Source organism: Canis lupus, chromosome 3 (assembly GCF_048164855.1).
Source record: "Canis lupus baileyi chromosome 3, mCanLup2.hap1, whole genome shotgun sequence".
NCBI classification, from domain to species: domain Eukaryota; kingdom Metazoa; phylum Chordata; class Mammalia; order Carnivora; family Canidae; genus Canis; species Canis lupus.
In genome coordinates, this window is record NC_132840.1 from 26,691,783 (window position 1) to 26,712,600 (window position 20,818).

The 20,818-nt window shown below is 39.5% G+C and overlaps 1 protein-coding gene across 5 annotated transcripts in view; it reads left to right on the forward strand.

The window, feature by feature from the left end:
* The window catches only part of RERE (arginine-glutamic acid dipeptide repeats), a 408,653-nt gene that overhangs the window by 6,538 nt on the left and 381,297 nt on the right, over nucleotides 1-20,818 (forward strand). The window contains exon 1 of one of the 5 annotated variants that reach the window (XM_072819774.1): nucleotides 13,299-13,375. The exons of the other annotated variants lie outside the window; for them this stretch is intronic. The gene's annotated coding sequence lies outside the window, so the exon portion shown is untranslated. Of the gene's footprint in view, nucleotides 1-13,298; nucleotides 13,376-20,818 lie in introns of those variants that run through there. 5 annotated transcript variants of the gene reach the window in all.

Here is a 20,818-nt window from a genome sequence, read left to right on the forward strand (position 1 = left end):
CTGCTTCCGCTTCCACTACTAATGACTAATTATATATTTAATTAACGTTTCCCAAGAGAAGATCTGATAGGACTGTTGGTTAAGGGTTTGGAGCCAGACCACTTCTTCAGCTACCTCCGAGATGGCAGGGTGCTCACCTGGCAGAGTGCATACCTGTTGAGGTACATAGTAGGAGACATGGATTCGAGAGGCATTCTGAGACATAGTCTATGGGAGGTAATTTTTTTCTACTGTTATATCCTATCATGTTTTTTTCATCTTTATTTTTCCTGACATCTGGTATGGCTGTTGTTGCTTTTGATAGCTTATCCAACAGTTTATTTTGCTTTAAGAAACTACATTGTCATAAATGGTAGTCAGTTAAGATTTCTTTTCTAGATGAGATCATATTATTACATCTGTCTTGTTGTGTTTTTCCTGGGAATTTACCCACTTACGTGGTGGTCTACCTTCCTGCCTACCCAAGTCCTTGTTTCCCAAACTTTATTCATGGCATACTAATATACTGCAAATATTTCAGGTGTTTTGAGTTCAGGTAAATTTATTTTTATTGTTATTATTTTTTATCCTTTATTTAAATTCACTTTAGTTAGAATATACTGTATTATTAGTTTCAGGGATAGAGTTTAATGATTCATCATTTGCATATAACACCTCGTGCTCGTTATATCAAGTGCCCTTCTTAATGCCCATCACCCAATTATCCCTTCCCTTCACCCTCAAGTAAATTTGTAATGCTTATTAATACCTTAAAGGCTCAGAAATATCCTGTAGTTTACAGAGGGTTTTTTTTTTTATCGTTTGTCTATTTGTTTCATTTGTTATTTTTTTCTTCCCCAAAGAGTATGTGTGACCTTCTTTTTTTTTTTTTTTTAAAGATTTTATTTATTCATGAGAGACACACAGAGAGAGGCAGAGAGAGGCAGAGACACAGGCAGAAGGAGAAGCAGTCTCCATGCAAGGAGCCCGTTGTGGGACTCAATCCTGGATTTCTGGGATCATGACCTGAGCTGAAGGCAGATGCTCAACCACTGAGCCACTCAGGCGTCCCTATGTGTGGCCTTTTTATGGGAACTAATATTCTGTAGTTCCCATAAGAACTATAGAATTTGAGGAAACACATGTAAAATTTGAGGAAACACATGTAAAATTAATGTACTTCCAGGGATACAAAATGACTACCTTTTCCTCTTCTGGAGGCTGTGTATGTGTATGTTTTAAGTAATCTCTCCACCAATGTGGAGCTCAGACTCATGACCCCGAGATCAGGAGTCACATGCTCTACTCTCTGATCTAGCCAGGGGCCCCATTCTAGAGTTATTTTTTATTTTTATATCTATAATCCCTCATTCCATCTTTAAATCAGATCAGTCAAATCAGTATTTTCTTTTTTACCCCACTCCACTAGCTATGCACTTATTCAGGATATAGTCACCTCATTTTTAAAAAATTTTATTTATTTATTCATGAGAGACAGAGAGAGAGAGAGAGAGGCAGAGACACAGGCAGAGGGAGAAGCAGGCTCCATGCAGGGAGCCTCACGTGGGACTCGATCCTGGGTCTCCAGGATCATGCCCTGGGCTGAAGGCGGCGCTAAACCCCTGAGCCACTCAGGCTGCCCGATCACCTCATTTTTGATATCTGCAGTGTATAATAAGCACTGGCAAGAATGAACACATATTAAAAAAAAAAAAAAGCTACCTCAAGTCCTTGACTGTATAGTTCATGGAGGTTAGCCTTGTAGACATATAAAGATGAGGAGAACAGCTTTCCGGAAATGACTATACTGGCTGTCTTTATACACATAACTGTTAGAAGATAAACATAAGTGCTTTAGAGACACAAAGTGCCATGGGGTTGTCTAATTATTATTATTTTTTTAAAGACTTTGTATTCTTTTTTTTTTTTTTTTTAATTTATTTATGGTAGTCACAGAGAGAGAGAGAGAGAGAGAGAGGCAGGCAGAGACACAGGCAGAGGGAGAAGCAGGCTCCATGCACCAGGAGCCCGACGTGGGATTCGATCCCAGGTCTCCAGGATCGCGCCCTGGGCCAAAGGCAGGCGCCAAACCGCTGCGCCACCCAGGGATCCCGGGGTTGTCTAATTAGTTATGTATTGCTGTATAAAAAAATTACCTCAAGACTTGGTGACAGCACAGTAAATATTTATTATCTTATAGTTTCTAAGGTCATTCATTTGGGAGTGGCTCAGCTTCACTGGTTCTAGCTTCAGATCTCTCTTGAGGTTGCAATCAAGATACCAGCTGGGGTGCAGTCATCTGAAGGCTTGACTGGGGCTGGAAGCTCTACTTCCACATGGCTTACTCAGTTGACTTTGGGCAGAAGGCCTCTGTAGGAAGAAGCCTCAGTTGCTCTCTGTGTGGTTACCTGAGTGACCTCATGATGTGGTGTTTGGTTTTCCCCAGGAGGAGTGATCAGAAGGAGAGTGAGAAAGAAGCAACGAGGAGTCTTCAATGCCTTTTCTTCCTTTTTCCTTTTTTATTTTTTAAAAAATTATTTATTTATTTTTGAGAGAGAGAGAAAGCAAGCAAGTGTGTGAGTGAGTTCAGAGAAGAGGCAGAGAGAATCCCAAGCAGATTCCCTGCACAGAGCCCAATGTGGTAATAGGGCTTGATTCCACGACCCTGAGATTGTGACCAGAGCTGAGATCCAAGAGTTAGATGCTCAACTGACTGAGCCCCTCAGGCATTGCTCCCTCAATGCCTTTTCTGACCTAGTCTCAGGAGTTACACACCATCCCCTCTATCATATTGTATTTCTTTAAAACAAGTCATTAAGTCCAGCCCATGTGTAAAGGGAAGGGAATTAAGCTCCACCTCTTGAAGAGAGGAGTATTAAAGGTTTGTAGATTTATTTTAAAACCACTAGAGGGGGATCCCTGGGTGGCGCAGCGGTTTGGCGCCTGCCTTTGGCCCAGGGCGCGATCCTGGAGACCCGGGATCGAATCCCACGTTGGGCTCCCGGTGCATGGAGCCTGCTTCTCCCTCTGCCTGTGTCTCTGCCTCTCTCTCTCTCTCTCTCTCTCTGTGACTATCATAAATAAATAAAAATTAAAAAAAAAAAACAAACCACTAGAGGGGGCGCCTGAGTAGCTCAGAGGGTGAGCATCTGCCTCGGGCTCAGGTTGTAATCCTGGGGTCCTGGGATCAAGTTCTGAATCGGGCTCCCCATGGGGACCCTGCTTCTCTCTCTCTGCCTATGTCTCTCTCTCTCTCTTTCTGTCTCTCGTGAATAAGTAAATTAGAGCTTAAAAAAATAAAATAAAACCACTAGAGGGATTCAAAGGAGAAAAATAAAGAAGACTTAAAAATGTTTTCCCTTTTGATTAGTTATCCTCAAGCAGTGCTTTACTTTGACTAGAGAGTAGTTGCTGTTCTTAGAGGAGAGTGGTGTGACCATGACCTCATATTACTCATCTCCTTCCACCCTTGTTCAGGTATCATTTATTCTCTACCTTCTTTCTATTGTTCTTAGAACAGATTTAATCTCTTCCTTTTTCTTGGAAGAGACAGAGAGGGAGGGGGAGAGGGAGAGGAAGAGAAATCTCTGAGTAGATTCCCTGCTGAGTGTGGAGCCTGATGCAGGGCTAGATCCTAGGACCCTGAGATCATGACCTGAACTGAAATCAAGAGTTGAATGCTTAGCCGACTGCGCCACTCAGGCATGCCAGATTTAATTTCATCAGTTAAGATACCTGCCTTAGGTTGTTTTTTGTTGTTGTTTTTTTGACTTGGCCATTCTGAGTTCCTACCAATTAAGTACCTTTTCTCTTTTCTTCAGGTCTTTTACCTTTCCACTTACTTTAATAACACTTTTTTTTTGGTGGGGGGGTGTTCATTGAGGCATTCTATTTGCATATATGTATTACATCCTGAGAAAAAGAATCCCAGGATTTTTGCTCCTGTGTGTTTTGTCTTGCTTCTTCATGGTCCATGATGCCAGCTGAGGTTGTTAGTACAATGAAACCAAACTAGTGGGATAGGAGTAGTTATTATGCCATTTTTTAGATCTTTGAGTTGCACATCAGATCTGGGGCTGATCACTCCACATGTGTTTAAACTGCCCATGAGGTTCACAGCGATTTTCCCAGCTCCATGAACATCAGTGATTTCAAATTCAGTAATGTAACCATGCTTCATCATCACAGTTAGAAACCGGACAACGACTTTGGAGCATGGCCTAATAAGAACTTGGCATTTGTTCTCTTTTCAGCACTGCTGATGCTCTTGAGAGCATCAGCCAAGACATTCATGTGCACCATTATGGCAGCATTGAAAAATGGTGAAAAGATATTCATATCTTGTGTTAATGTTTATTACTTGCTCTTATAACTTAATGTTAAATCACGTCCTTTCCATTAGATCCATAAACCCCATGAAATCAGAAAGTTTTCCTTTAATTACACCAGTATATATATTTATATGTGGAATTAAATGTATTCTGAAAGACACATTTCATTGTATCTAAGATGTGGTCAGTAGTAAGATGTACCATCATTTTATGTACTGCTAAGAATGAAAAAAAATGCTAACAATTAAACTGTGTGAGACCTGTCTGTAAATTGTAAAGTTCCAGTGCTTTACAAATGTAAACATTGGGCATCTTAAAATCATTGAAAGGTGGTCATGTGTTTAGGCCATTTTTATTTTCACAGATTTATACCCTGGAAAAAATTCCTGAAGATAGATTTTTTTTTTAAGATTTTATTTATTTATTCATGAGAGATGCAGAGAGAGGGGGAGGGCAGAGACATAGGCAGAGGGAGAAGCAGGCTCCCTACAGGGAGCCTGATGTGGGACTCCATCCTGGGACTCCAGGATCATGCCCTGAGGCAAAGGCATGGGCCAAACTGCTGAGCCACCCAGGGATCCCCAAGATAGATCTTAAAGCGGGTTATTTTCTCTCATAGGAACAGTTCTGTATGTAGTGTTCTTGCCTAAAGATACAGCATGAAAAATTTAGTTATGACCAACAGTACAATAAAAACAGAGATCCTACCATAAACCTGTAGTCGTTATACTGAAATTATGTTCTAGTTCCTGTAGAGTAGGTGTATCTGTTATATATTTCGATTTGTAATATAGTATATGTTTTGTGTATATAACATACAAAAATACCACCCTACTGCATTATTAGTTTGGCCAAAAATGTCAACTTTTAACACTTTAAATACTTTGTATTTAAATATTGCTGTTTCTCATGATTCTGTTGATTTTTTTTTTTTTTAAAGATTTTGTTTATCTATTCATGAGAGACACAGAGAGAGAGAGAGAGAGAGGCAGAGACACAGGCAGAGGGAGAAGCGGGTTCCATGCCGGGAGCCCGATGTGGGACTGGATCCCTGGACTCCAGGATCACGCCATAGGTTGAAGGCAGATGTCAAACCGCTGAGCCATCCCGGGATCCCGATTCTGTTGATTAACTTCTCCCTCAGCACTGTTTTCCAGTGTGACCTTGTTCTATCTGGTGTGTCCAATCTGCAAGTTTATAAATAGAACCCTAATCTCTTTCCTGAGGTCCTGATCCATGTTGCCCTCTGTCTCCTTGGATGGCTTTTGGGTACTGAGCCTCAAAATTTACCAGTTTTTGTCCACTCTTAACCATCATACTATGTAACAAAGTAGTTAAGAGCTCAAGACTCAATCTCCAGTCTACTGCTTAATAACTGTGACTTTAGGCAAGTTTTCTTAACCCCTCTGGGTCTTAGTTTGCTCATCTGTAAAATAGAGGATAATAATAGTACTCATCTAACAAGTTTATTGTGAGGACCAAAGTAATTGATATACATAAGATGCTTAAAATGTATCTGGGAAATAGCAAGGGTTCAATAAGTACTAGCTTTTAAAAACTATTTACTATTATGATTGTTACTTAGAGCTCTAACTTTCCATTGTTTGCTTCCTTTGTTATCTGCAATACTCAATAACCAGGAGATACATAGGAGCAATGGGTCAACTCTTGAGGGTTCACATAAGTTCTAAATTACCAACTAAAACTTTCATTATTTCTTGGATATAGGAAATGCTACAGAATTGTATGTACATGGTTAAATACCAAGTGAATGACACAGACCATAGAGTAATGGCAAGGTTTGGGGTATTAATAAATGATCAGAATGTCATAGCTTAGTTTCTTTTGTGATGTTCCTGAAGGAGATTTATATAAGTAGAACAATGGCAAGTGGGAAATTCAAAGTATTATTTTATTATTAGTTGGGCTTTTGGCCAAAACAGAGCTGTCTAGTATCCTGGGTTGTAGCATATTGCTTAAACCTACAAGCTAGGCAAGGGATCTCCCTTCCTCCTAAATCCCACTATCTTTTTTTTTTTTAGATTTTATTTTATTTATTCATGACAGACACGCACAGAGAGGCAGAGACATAGGCAGAGGGAGAAGCAGGCTCCATGCAGGGAGCCCGATGTGGGACTCGGTCCTGGGACTGTGGGATCACACCCTGAGCCCAAGGCAGATGCTCAACCACTGAGCTACCCAGTCGTCCCTAAATCCCACTATCTTACTATTCTTAGGCTGGCTACTTTACAGAAGACCCAAAGAGAGTAAAATAAGCAAGTACAAGATAGCAAACCCTCATATATATGTATTATATTTAATTTGCATTTATTTATTTTTATTTATTCATGAGAGAGAGAGGGGCAGAGACATAGAGGGAGAAGCAGGCTCCATGCAGGGAGCCCAGTGCGGGACTCGATTCCAGATCCCAGGATCACGCCCTGAGCCCAAGGCAGATGCTCAACTGCTGAGCCACTGAGGTGTCCATTTAATCTGCTTTAGTCTTCAAATTTATAAACAAGTCCAATCAGTGTTTTGGACTCTGACTCAATCAGATTAGTATTCCCTCCTCTTAGAGGGGTTCAAGAAGGCAAAGGATGAAGAGAGAGTGCAAGGCATCTTGTTGGTCTAGCTTCTGCTCTGTAGTGAGCTTGGTTTAGCCTGTGAGGAATAACTAAACATGATTGGCCATCTATGATTGGCCATCTGTCTAGGAGCCCTACATTCTGACTTTTTTTTTTTTTTTTTTTTTTTTTTTTTTTTAAGGACATTCCCTGGAAGTTAGGGCAAACAGCAAAGTATTTTTTTTTTTTCCAAAGTATTTTTTAAATTTAAGGATAAGATTACTCTTTGAGATGAAATTAAGGAGAAATGTTATGTGAAAATGAGATTTGCCATTTGGAAAAGTGGTCCACCATTAATGATATGATAGCTGCTATGGCATTTTGGTAATATGCTGATTTTAATTTTGGTAATGGGAGTATAATCTTTGAGGAATATGATTACATATGATTATGTTAGTAGAGCAGAGTTGAAGCCTAATCATGTTATACTCAGTCTGAAACAAGAACATGATAGCAGAAGGGGGATAATAAACTTGGAAGCTAGAAGAGAGGCATTTGGAGTGTTGCCCTCATATTCTGCAACCTCAGGTATATTGCTGTTAACTCTAGGAGGGCACAGGCCATATCTGCTTTTGTCACCTCTACATCCTTTGCATCTAGCATGTGAAGAATGTAGTCGGTATTCATTTGTTAAGTGAATGATTGGATAATATTATTGTATAGTCTATTGAGGTTGACGATGCAAGAGATCTGGCTTAATATCCTGACCTCAAAGAATATTAAGGAAGCTTATTTTTGGACAAATTCTTGATAAAGATATTTTTATATCTCACATATAGTATAGAAAGACATTTCAGTGCTTGTTTTTTGAATCCTCAAAGTTTTTTTTTTTTTTTAAGATTTTATTTATTTATTCACGAGAGACGCACAGAGAGAGGCAGAGACACAGGCAGAGGGGGAAGCAGGCTCCATGCAGGGAGCCTGACGTGGGACTTGATCCTAGGTCTCCAGGATCACGCCCTTGGCTGAAGGTGGTGCTAAACCGCTGAGCCATCCAGGCTGCCACTCAAAAAAGTTCTTATTTTAATCCTAGAAAGTATAAAATTTGTATTAGAAGTTGTTTAATGAAGTAGTATGTTATAAATACATACAGTATTCTTTCTTTGTGGTTTCCCTTGTTTTAAGTAGGATTAGGTATAGTAGTGAGTGACAGAAACCCAGAATAACAATGGCTTGACCAAGGTAGAAGTTTCCTTTCTTTCATGTAAACCATGGACAGCCCTGAGCTAGTATGGTAACTTCATGATCACTAGAAGTCCCAGAGTTCTCCTTTTAGTCAAAGAGCATCTCTAATTTTTGTGGTCAGTTCTGCATTCTCACCAGGGGGGAGGTGGGAAGGGTAAAAGCTGGGTACATCCCCATCTTTCCAGAAGTTACACACATCTCTTCTGCTCTTTCCCTTTAATTATAACAAAAGCACAAGGCCACATGTGGCTGCAAGGGAATCTGAAAATGTAGTCTTTCCTGGAGATGGCTGTGTGCATAGTCAAAAGAAATTGGAGATTTCTTTAGTTTGGAAGAAGGGAAAAATCCATATATTGCAAGACAGCTGGCACTCTGTGCCTGCCTCAAATCCCAAGGGATAACGTGGTATTAACACATTGGGTAATTTGCCCTTCAGTATTTTTTCTAAGAATACCAGCCTCTGGAGTGCTTGGCTGGCTTGGTCAGTAGAGCATGTGACTCTTGATCTTGGAGTTGTGAGTTCGAACCCCATGTTGGGTGTAGAGATTACTTAAAAATAAAATCTTAAAAGAATACTGTCTATTACAGTGAGTTTAGTATTCAGTATAGAATTTTAAACTAAACTTTTTTTGATCTAATGATGGCTTCAGATTTTTATTGCTAGGTAAATTTTCTAATAAGACAACTGACTTCCTTCTGACTTGAACATCCTGATCTTTATAGCATAATCTGCCATGTATTTTTTTTCCCGTGTGATTCTTTAGTTTAGGAATAATGACTGAAATTTCCTAAGTTTTTATACACTATGATTAAAGACCTTTTAGAAACATTTAATTCCTACTATTTATAAATTAGAAAATGTGCATTTTGTTATGATATTGAGAAATGCTTTATTAATACTCTACTAATATTTCTTTTTTTTTTCTACTAATATTTCTTAAGATATCCAGCTTTCCAAAATATCTACATTCTTTATTTATTTTATTTTTTATTTTTTTGAAGATTTTATTTATTCATGAGAGACACACAGAGAGAGAAGCAGAGATACAGGCAGAGGGAGAAGCAGGCTCCCTGCAGAAAGCCTGATGTGAGACTCGATCCTGGGTCTCCAGGATCACTCCCTGAGCCAAAGGCAGAGACACTCAACCACTGAGCCACTCAGGTGCCCCTACATTCTTTTTAAATATTTTATTTGTAATGACTTAGCACCTTTTTCGTAGCTTAGTGAGATTTTGGAGTCTTAATGGAATCCTTAAGTGGGTTTTTTTTTTTTCTTAAGTGGGTTTTATACTATAAAAAAACTTTGAATAACTTGGTTGATGGTATGCTTGAAAAGAGTCTGCATTTATTCTGATAGTGAACAGTGATTTTTCCTCCCAGAGCTCAGGGTGACTTTAGTTTTGTAAGTCAGAGGACATAGTTTATCTTTTCATCTGTTGGTTGTCATATTTTATTTGCCTCAGCATGTAGGTACACTGTATGCAATTGTGTAATTGTTATAAATAAATTTACTTTTAAATGCTGTTTACAGATTATTTTTGTCACCTTAGACCCAAAGTTAGGGAATGCATCATAAAGTTGTATCTAAGGACTACTTGAAACCCTGTGTAAGAAACTGGTGCTAGTGATAGCCTTTAAAAAAAAAAAAAAAAAAAAAAAATTGGGCAGCCCAGGTGGCTAAACCAGTGTTTAGCGCCACCTTTAGCCCAGGGCCTGATCCTGGAGATCCGGGATCGAGTCCCACCTCGGGCTCCCTGCATGGGGCCTGCTTCTCCCTCTGCCTGTGTCTCTGCCTCTCTCTCTCTGTGTGTGTGTCTCTTGTGAATAAATAAATAAAATCTTAAAAAAAAAAAATAATTACTTATTTCAGAGAGAGAAAGAGGGGGGCGGGGAGAGGAGGCTGGATCTCATGACCCAAAGATCATGACTTCTGCTGAAACCCAGTCTAAGGCTCAAACCCACTGAGCCACCCAGGTGCCCCGTAGTGATTGCCTTTTAAGGAGGCATACCAGGGTACCGGGGAGGGGGATAGAGAGGAATCCTTACCTTTCATACTCTTACTGTTTGTGGTACATAAATATTATCTAATTAAAATAAATAGGAAAAACCTGTGCTTTTTATTTTTAGACTCTTGCCATTTTCTTATATGCTGTAGTGAAATATCAGTTTATGTATGAAATGAGGCATACACATTTGTGCTCTTGAGGAGTTTTCTCACCAATAGGAAAAAGACCAGTACACAGTTGAGTACTTGATATAGGAAAGAGCCTCAAGAGAATTAACTTTGGCTGGGGGCATTAGGGAAGATTTGGTGTAGGAGGAGGTATTTAACCTGTGTTTTGAAGAATTGTTAGGATTTGGACATGTGATAAGTAGCTAAGAGGATTTCAGGCAGGAAATTGCATGGAGCAAAGGCAACCAAGACTGGAAAGATGGGAAGTGGGGAGTACTTTGGCTGCTTCTATGATGAGGATTATTAAATGCGTTTTGATTTCCTTTTTTTAAATTCTTTTAAAATGTTCTGTAGCAGATGCAGGCATATGTAGTTCTTTCAACTGCAGTAATTTATATTTGAAGCTGTTGCTTGTAGCTGTTCAGACCAAGTTGTAAGAGTATTTTGGAGAGGAGTCCTTTGGGCTGATTTCTCAAGGGAAGAAGAGACTGGTTTGGCTGGAACCATGAAGCTTTGGAAAAACCAGTTGGGGTCATATAACAAGGGGAGATTTAACACCAGGGGAAGACTTTGAGAGCCTGATTCATTCACATTTAATACAAATTGTAGTTATAAAACTTAATATATGCTCACTGTAATCACATTCCTACAGTTCAAAAAGAGTAATACTTGTTCCCCCAATATTCTTTCAGACATTTTCTATGCATACATAAACACATGTATACATAACTATACATACTATTGTGAATTTTGCTTCTTTATTTAATTTCAAGCACATATTTTTTTTTTAAGATTTTATTTATTTATTTGAGAGTGAGTGAGAACAAAAGCTGGGGGAGGGGCAGAGGGAGAAGGAAAAGCAGACTTCCCACTGAGCAAGTTGCTGGAGGATATGGGACTCCTCCCAGGACCCTGACATGATCTGATCCGAAGGCAGACACTTAACTGACTGAGCCACCCAGTTGCTCAACAACCACATATTCAAGTCAATACCTGTAGTAATACCTCAGGTCTTTTTTTTTTTTTGACAACATAGTGGGTATTGTGTGGGTGTATAATTTCCCATGAATGGACACTTAAATTAGTTCAGGGTTTTTTTTTTTTTTTTTTTTTTTTTTTTTAATTCTTGTACCCATACAGCTGTATAGGCATATCTGTAGTATAAATTCTTAGAAATGGAATTGCTGAATCCACAGGTATGTACATTTTTATTTTTATTTTATTTTATTTTTTTACATTTTTAATTTTTAAAAAAACTAAAAAATTTTTTTGAGAGAATGTGCACACATACAGGTGGGGGGGAGGGGAAGAGGAAGAGGGAGAAACAGATTTCCCACTAAGCTGGGAGCCTGATGTGGGCCTTGATCCCAAGATGCTGAGATCATGACCTGAGCTGAACGCAACTGCTTAACTGATTGAGCCATCCAGGCACCTCTGTACATTTTTAATTTTGAAAGCTATTAGTAAATTGCCCTCCCAGATATGTCAGTGTGCACAAAGAGTGCTTTAGGTTTCAATGTCTTTATTTTCTCACCAACCCTGGGTATTATGAAAGTTTTTAATCTTTGTTAACCTGATAGGTGAAAAGTATACAATATCATTTTAATTTGCATTTCTTTGATCATAAGTTGATAATTTTTTTTTCTTTAAACATTTTATTTATTCATGAGAGACACACAGAGAGAGGCAGAAATGGAGGCAGAGGGAGAAGCAGGTTCCATGCAGGGAAGCCCAATGTGGGACTTGATCCTGGGACTGCAGGATCATGCCCTGAGCCAAAGGCAGACGCTCAACCATTGAGCCATCCAGGTGTCTCCGATGATCTTTTTATATATCAAAATTTAGAATACACATTAAAAAAAAGTTTATATTTATTTAAGTAATCTCTATACCCAGTGTGGAGCTTGAACTCAAGACCCTGTGCTCTTCCGACTGAGCCAGCTAGGTGCCCTTAAAATACACATTTTGTGGATGTTCAGTAATAGAGCCAGGTGGTTTATATTATATGGAATACTTTCTAAGTAACATTTATTTATTTAAAAAAAAAGTGGCTTGGGGTGCCTGGGTAACCCTGTTGATTCAGAGTCTGACTCTTGATTTTGGCGTAGGTGGAGATCTCAGGGTGTGAGGTTGAGACTGGCAATTGGCTCCATGGTGGGTGTGGAGCCTGCTTAAGATCTCCCCTCTCCTTCCCTCCCTTCCCCTCCCTCCTTATTTTATTTCTTTGACAGAGTGAGAGAGCACAAGCAAGGGGAGTGGGAGAGGGAGAAGTAGGCTCCCTGCTCAGCAGGGGGGCTCAATCCCAGGATCCTGGGATCATGACCTGAGCGGAAGGCAGATAACTGACTGAACCATCCAGGTGCCCCAGATTTTCTTTACCCCTCCCTCTCCCTCTTCTCCAAACAACAACAACAACAAAAAACAACCAACCAACCAACCAAAAACCTTTATTAAGATCTAACTCACATACCATAAAGTTTACCCTTTTAAAGTATACACCCGGAACGCCTGGATGGCTCAGTGGCTGAGTGTCTGCCTTCGGCTCAGGGCGCAACCCTGGAGTCCCCAAAACACGTCCCACATCAGGCTCCCTGGAGGAGCCTGCTTCTCCCTCTACCTGTGTCTCTGCCTCTCTCTCTGTATCTCTCATGAATAAATAAATAAAATCTTGAAAAAAAAATGCATTTTAAAGTATATACCCTGTGGGTTTTAGTTATTTATTTTAAAATTGAGTGCCAACCATTGCTTTATTATTTGTAGTAAATAACTGTCAGGCTGAACTTGAGGTCTTCTCTTTCTTGCCAAACTAATCAGCATATTAGGCTCAAAATATGAAATGGGAAATGCAACTTTTGCTGTTATTTTTCTAGTCTGTAGGCGTCTTTCCAGGAGTGCAGTAGTGCTAGTTGGGTTCTGACATGGAATTGTGCATGACAACTGCTTTGGAATCTCAGTGCTGTGAGTGATTTCTTTTAAATAACTCATAGTTGAAACTGATTTCCAACTGTTGGAGGTGGTACAAATTTTCAAGTTTCTCTGAAAAATTTTAAAACGTGAACTCTGACATGAATAAAGCTTTTGAGGTAAAAAGATTTTTTAAAATATGGTGTTTAAAATTAGTCAGTTTTTTTAGATAGTTGATTCAACTCCTTTGTAGTTACTCTGATCATTTTTTATTTCAGAGACTTCATAACATCTACTAATGTGTGTATGTGTGTGTTTTTGATATGGTGATTACATTGTTTCACATTAAGAACAGTAATGTTCTGGCCTGTATGTGTTCCTGATTATAATTCACACAGATATTTTTGGAGAAAAGCATACCGGTAATTTGTAAGACTGAGTTTTTTTAATTAAACTTTTTTTGTCTTATGTGTTTGGCTCCCATCTAATAGGGAGCTCCTGTGCAGGGACTCTGTAGAATAATGGCCCTTGTTATTGGCCAAGTCTAGGACCCTCATCTGTGTGGTTGTTCCCCATGGGAAAAGATGTCAACCCAGGCTCATGGTATAGATGGTTTTCTGTTGATTTTGATAGAATCGAATGTATCATCTTTTTCTTTTGATTTTATAAAGTCATAATCATTTAATTTCCTATTCTTCTTAGTAAAATATCCTTAAAATTGTGATTCTCTGCACTTTAACCCTCCCATTTTCCATTATTTCTCCATCTTTTTATGCTTCCTCTGTTTGGAAAGTTATTTATTTATTTATTTTTTAGAGATTTTATTTATTTATTCATAGAGATGCAGAGAGAGAGAGATAGGCAGAGACACAGGCAGAGGGAGAAGCAGGCTCCATGCAGAGAGCCCGACATGGGACTTGATCCAGGGTCTCCAGGATCACGCCCTGGGCTGCAGGCGGCGCCAAACTGCTGTGCCACCGGGGCTGCCCTGGAAAGTTATTTTTGATTAGTTTGGTTTTAGTCCTTTAAAATTTCTCATCTTTTTCCTCTTTGACATCTCTTTTCTTGTTACTCATTTTTTCGTGTTTTTGGATTTTTTCCTACTGTAAAGTCCCTTGGTCTTTGGGTTGCAGCTTTGATTAAAGTGGATTTTTTCTTGGGCTTTTAATTAGATTTTCTTTAGTTCTTCATATGGAGCTTGACGCTGATGTGGACTGACAGTTGGGTCAGTGGCCTGATTACTTAGGATGAGACTAATGTGAACATTGAGTGGTTCAAACATAACATTCAGCTTAGCTTGTGGGCGTTTCCATTTCCACTTGAGGGCTGTTTTCTCACTTAGAAACACTGTCCTAAAAAAATAAAATAAAATAATGAAATTCTTGGGTAATATGTGCATTTGAATCAATGTGAGATACTGTGAGAAATGTGAGAAACAGTGTATATTACTCCAGACACAATAGTTTGCTCAGGGATAGGATGTTGATTTGATAGGAGGGAGTAATTGGGTCTTTTAAACACACTGTATATGTGCTGTGTCATTCATGATTTTTCTTGCTTCCCCAAAAAGTCCTGAACCATGATAGCCTATGAGCATTGTAAATGCTCTGGATGTGTGTCTTCTAGTTAGCATGAGAAGACCTGTACCCCGATTCTGTTTGTGCTGTGGGCTCCAAGTGTGATGAAGTGCCCTGCCTCCCTAGCTGTCAAATGGTGACTGTTGTATTAGTATGTACACTGAAATGAAAAAAATAGATAGGAGATACTTTGAAAATATAAACTTACCCTGTAAGTGTGAAGTACTTTAGTTTTCCTTTTCTTTCCCAGGAACTCAGGGCTGTTGTAGCCCACAATCTTGCCTTAGTCTAGCAATATTTATCTTCTGTAATGTTACCTAGAGAAGTCCACTGTCATCTTGATGCTTTTCTTATATCAGCACTACATGCAGATATATTTGTTCCAAATATTCTTTTTTTTTTTTTTTTAAAGATTTTATTTATTTATTCATGAGAGACCCACATAGAGGAAGGACACAGGCAGAGGGAGAAGCAGGCTCCGTGCAGGGAGCCTGACATGGAATTTGATTCCGGGTCTCCAAGATCACGCCCTGGGCCAAAGGTGGTGCTAAGCTGCTGAGCCACCCAGGCTGCCTCTGTTACAAATATTCTTATGCAGGTACTAATAACTGCTCAGTAAGCCTTCATCTGCAGTAGAGAACTCTTGTTTGCTTGTAGGTGTTTTGTCCTAAAATAAAAACTTTTGTTTTCATTTTATGACTGGAGACATCAAAAAGACATTGTATGAGTGGGATAATGCATTGCGTTTTCTTTTTTAACAAACTCAGCAATTTTTTAAATTATAGAAATCTGTAAATATACCTTTTTTGTGGTAAATAAATGGGGATAGCATCAATAGGTTATTTGAGTTAGGAATGGGAGCAGGTATCAGCTTTTCCTACCACCTCAATTACAGGCCTAGGAACTTATATTTAATTAATTAGTTAAACATTTTTATTTATCAATTTATTTATTTTTAAGTTTTATTTATTTGAGAGCAAGAGAGAGCATGAGTGGGGTGTGGGGCAGAGGGAGAAGCAGACTCTCCACTGAGCAGGGAGATCCTGGGATTCTGGGATCATGACACTTAACCAACTGAGCCATCCAGGTGCCCGTGTTTATGAATTTATTTTAGAGAGAGGGGGAGAGAGAGTGAGAGCATGCACGTGCATGACTGGGAGGGCAGAGGGAGAGGGAGAGAGAATCTTAAGCAGACTCTGTGCTGAGCACGGAGCCTGGACCAATCCCTCAACCCAGAGATCATGATCCAAGCTGAAACCAAGAATTGGACACCCAACCAACTGTGCCACCTAGGCACCCCTATTTATTATTTTTTCCAAATATTTATTTATTTATTTTAAAGATTTTATTCATGAGAGAGAGAGAGAAAGAGAGGCAGAGACACAGGCAGAGGGAGAAGCAGGCTCCATGCAGGGTGCCTGATGTGGGACTCGATCCCGATGTGGGACTTGATCCCGAGTCTCCAGGATCACATCATAGGCTGAAGGCGGTGCCAAACTGCTGAGCCACCCGGGCTGCCCTATTTATTTAAGTAATCACTACCCCCAGTGTGGGGCTTGAATACAACTCAGAGATCAAGAGTTGCATGCTCTTCTGACTGAGCCAGCCAGGCGCCCCAGACCCAAAAACTTTTATTTATTTATTTTATTTTTAATTTTTAAAAAGATTTTATTTATTCATTCATGAGAAACACCGAGAGAGAGGCAGAGACACAGGCAGAGGGAGAAGCAGGCTCTCTGTGGGGAGCCTGATCTGGGACTCCATCCTGGTACTCCGGGATCATGACCTGAGCCAAAGGCAGATGCTCAACTGCTGAGCCACTCCAGCATCCCAGACCCAGGAACTTTTATTATTATTATTATTATTTTTTAAATTTTTTTATTTATTTATGATAGTCACAGAGAGAGAGAGAGGCAGTGACACAGGCAGAGGGAGAAGCAGGCTCCATGCACCGGGAGCCCGACGTGGGATTCGATCCCGGGTCTCCAGGATCGCGCCCCGGGCCAAAGGCAGGCGCCAAACCGCTACGCCACCCAGGGATCCCGGAACTTTTATTATAAAGAGAGGAAAAGCTAGAGTTAGCTTGTGACTCTTGAAATGATTTTAGAGGCCATTTTTCTCTTCCAAGTTGCTTATTGTCATCTAATTGTTCAAGAAAGAAGCTCTAAATTTTTTTTTGCTTAGGAGTCAGAGATAAATTAGAATTAAAGCAATTAATATTAGTCTTAATTTGGATCATAATATTGGTCTTTTATGGGGGGTTGGAGTAGGGAGTCTGTACTGTATCAGGGGAGAGTTCTGTGGGTAGTTGCCTCTTTCCTGAGGTGCTCATATAATTTGTTTTCTCATTTGGTTTGTATATTTGGGGTAGTTTCCCTTTAAATGGTGTGACCATGTTTTTTGTCACTCCCCTAAAAATATTAAGGTGCTGGCAGATTCCTTGTGTCCCCAAAGTCCATTTTCCTTGGGCCTTGCTCATGTTCATGCAGTTCCCTAGGATGCTATTTGCAAGCCTTGCTGATGTGGGGCTGGCTTTGAAATTCAAGACATCTTTTGAGAATATCAAAGGACTGTAGGGGATGGTAATGTTAAGATTGTAAAGTGCTTGCAGAGTACCACATGCTGTTGATATGCTTACTATAGTGATTTATGATCCTCGGAAATTTAGGCCTTTGATACAGCTGTCATCAAGGTGGGCCTCAGCTTTGTCTGCATTGCTCCAAAATGATTCACTTTAAGCTCCCAATATAAAAATAGACCCCTGCTTCTCTAAAGTACTCCTCAGCCCCCCTCCCAGCTTCTTTAAACTTTCTCAAAATTGAGAGAAACTACTGCATATAAGACAGCATTAAAAAGAATCTCACCTCTGGGGGAAGTGTTAGAGATTTGAATGTTGCTAAAGCACCAAGGAGGGAGGAGTTTGACCTAGTTTGCACTCATCTTAACATTTGTTAAGAAAACTCCAGTGATAATGGAGTTGGTATGGCTGCGTTTCTGAGGTTTGGTTTTCACTTTATTATTATCTTTTTATGATTTTTACAAAAGATTTTATTTATTCATGAGAGACACAGAGACAGAAAGAGAGAGGCAGAGACACAGGCAGAGGGAGAAGCAGGCTCCATGCAGGGAGCCCAATGTGGGACTCGATCCCGCGACTCTAGGATCACACTCTGGGCCAAAGGCAGGCTCTAAACCGCTGAGCCACCCGGGGATCCCTGGTTTTAACTTTAGATGCAGTGACAGTCATCTCTTTTTTTAGGAAGTGATTGTCTAGGAGTAACTATGTGCACCCGTGGCACCCCGTTAGTCACTGTGGAACTCACAGGGATGATTTTTGCCTCCTGTTCATGGTGTTACTGAAAAAGGAACTGTGGCTATTTTATATAATTTTGGACACAAGACCTGTTGTTTGTATCACATTGAATTAGAGGGCAGTATTTGAAATTATATTTCAGTGGATATTATAAGAGGGTCTGTAAGAATAATGGATGACTATGAAACTGGCCAAGTGCATAGTTAAAAGTATGTTTCAGAGATGAGGTTAAACCTGCCGTGTTTGTGACTACCTGCTTTCTGCTGTGAATTATTGAACTGACATTTGTTTTTAGATGCATGGAAGAAGTTACACACTTGGTACCCTTCCAATTATATAAACTTAATGGATTATAAAAAAGATGTAACTTGTGCTTTATTAAGTGAACAAGGCTCTCTTCTCACTTATCTTTTTTCTACGAAGCTTCAACTGTTCTGTTGATGATAAATTCTGGGAGAATATTGTTTTAAGTTTATCATGATGATGTACTTTATTTGTCCTTAAAAGGTTTCTGAAGAGCTTTTTTTCCCTTCATATTTTCTATTTTGCTTGAGTTTTAGAAAATTGTAGATTTGAAACTAACGTCTTTTTCTTCTCACATAGAGTATGCTCCCTTTTCTTCTCCTGTAGTTTTTATGGGGGCCCAGGAATGATGTGTTTAATTTGAAAAAAAATTTTTTGGAAGAATCATACTGTCCATGTACCTATACTAATCATGAAAAGGAAAAATCAGTTGTTTTTCTGCAATGATCAAATAGGTGATTAATAAGTGAGATGATGGTTTTTATAGAAATGATCTGTAATTTCAGACTTCTATTTGAAGGCTGCTCTCATCCAAGTGTCCTCTTTTCTGGTGGTCAGCTGAATGACATTGGGTCATTCATTCTGTATCACTGTTTCTGGTGCCTCTTGCAGGGCTCAGTATTCTTAGACACACTGAGCACGAAGATGGGTAAGACGTGCCCCTGTGCTGACAGAGATCCTGGGGAAATAGATGGGAATAAGAATCACTGAAACACAGTCTGAAAAGAATTATGTAAGAGAAGTAGAAACATCATGCTGGCCCACAGCCCAGAGTGAGTGGTGTGCATGCACCGTGGACATTTACATAGTGCTTATGGACATCTTGCCTGTGTCAGCAAATGGGTCTTCAGCCCCGCTTTAGGCAGCTACCTTTATTATGGCTGTGTGGCCTGAAATAACTGGGGTGAGGTTTTTCATGTCGCTAAAGGTTTCTAGGGAGAAGAGGATAATCTCTGCTAGGAAGAGGTTGGGCACACTAGCTCTGTCTTCACTGAACCTGAAATACCTTTCTATATGTCTTGTTTACTTTAAGAATATACTTTCAGGGGCACCAGGGTAGCTTGGTTGGTTGTGTGGTTGCCTTAGGCTTGGTTCGCAATCCCGGGGTCCTGGGATCAGGCCCTGCATTGGATTCCCTGCTCAGCGAGAAGCCTGCTTCTCCCTCTCCCTCTGCCTGCTGTTCCCCGTACTTGTGCTCTCTCTGTCAAATAATAAAATCTTTTAAAAAAAAGAAAAAAGAGAACATACTCTCAGAGCTTATTTAAAATAATTTTGTTCATTTTTTCCAAGTCCCCTTTTTGGAAAAAGAACTGTTTTTAGTTAAAGAATAAGGTGTCCAGGGTGCTTGGGTGGCATAGTCAGTTAGGCATCCAACTCTTGGTTTTGGCTCATGTCGTGATCGTGGGATCGAGCCCCATGTTGGATTGTGCACTCAGTGCAGCATCTGCTTTGGATTCTCTCTCTCCCTCTGCCCCTCCTACTTGTGCTTTCTCTGAAATAAATAAATAGATCTTAAAAAGAAAAAAAGAATAAGATATCCTATACTGGGAAGACTTAAGCATTGCCCTTGGCCTTCTCTTCTGCCTTGGAATCCTGCAGATTTTTTTTTTTTTATGGTCACGTGCTATAAATAAATTAGATGCTGATCTGCTTTGCATGTTTTCTTCCTTGGGTGGCAAGGGACATGATATTTTAATTTTTCAATTCATTCTCCTGCCAGCCTTTCTTCCTCCCTAAGTAAGAAGTAATGCCTGACCTTTTTTCTTCCTGGAGAATGGATCACTGAGTTTTCACAAAAATTAAGATATTGTTGTATGGAGGGTTTGAAGCATTGTTTAAAAATAAATTTATTAAAAAAAATTTATTAGCATTGAAAAAATAGCACAAGGATCACCTTGGGGCTTTTACAATTAAAATCTAAGCTTTTAGTTATTACTTTAGTATTTCTTTTACTTGCATTAGATCTATTTATTTACAGATAGATTGATTTATTATTTATTTGTACTATTATTTACTATTTACTAGATAATGTACAAGGTGCTGGGGAGACTTGGAATATGGTGATGCTTGCTTACCTTAGGAATCAAGTAATCAATCTTTCTTCTTCTATTTAGGTGTTTTTGTTATTGTCCTTTTAACTGTCTTGCATTATCAGTATTTATGCTCTGTTTCCTGTCCCGATGGAGCATGTAAATTAAGTCCCAATCATGGTGCTTAAACCTATAGCTCCAGAGAGGAGCAGCTGGCACTGAATTCTGTCTTGCTTAACCTTCCACGCAGGGACTGTCAGCCAGCCAAAAGATATTGGATATTTGTTTTCTGAGTTTATTATTGATATAAGTGAGATGTAAAATAAAAGTTTTGGCCTACCTTTGGCCTCAGAAGTTAGGAGGCAAGCCTTGTAAGAATACATTTAGAGATTTCTAGAA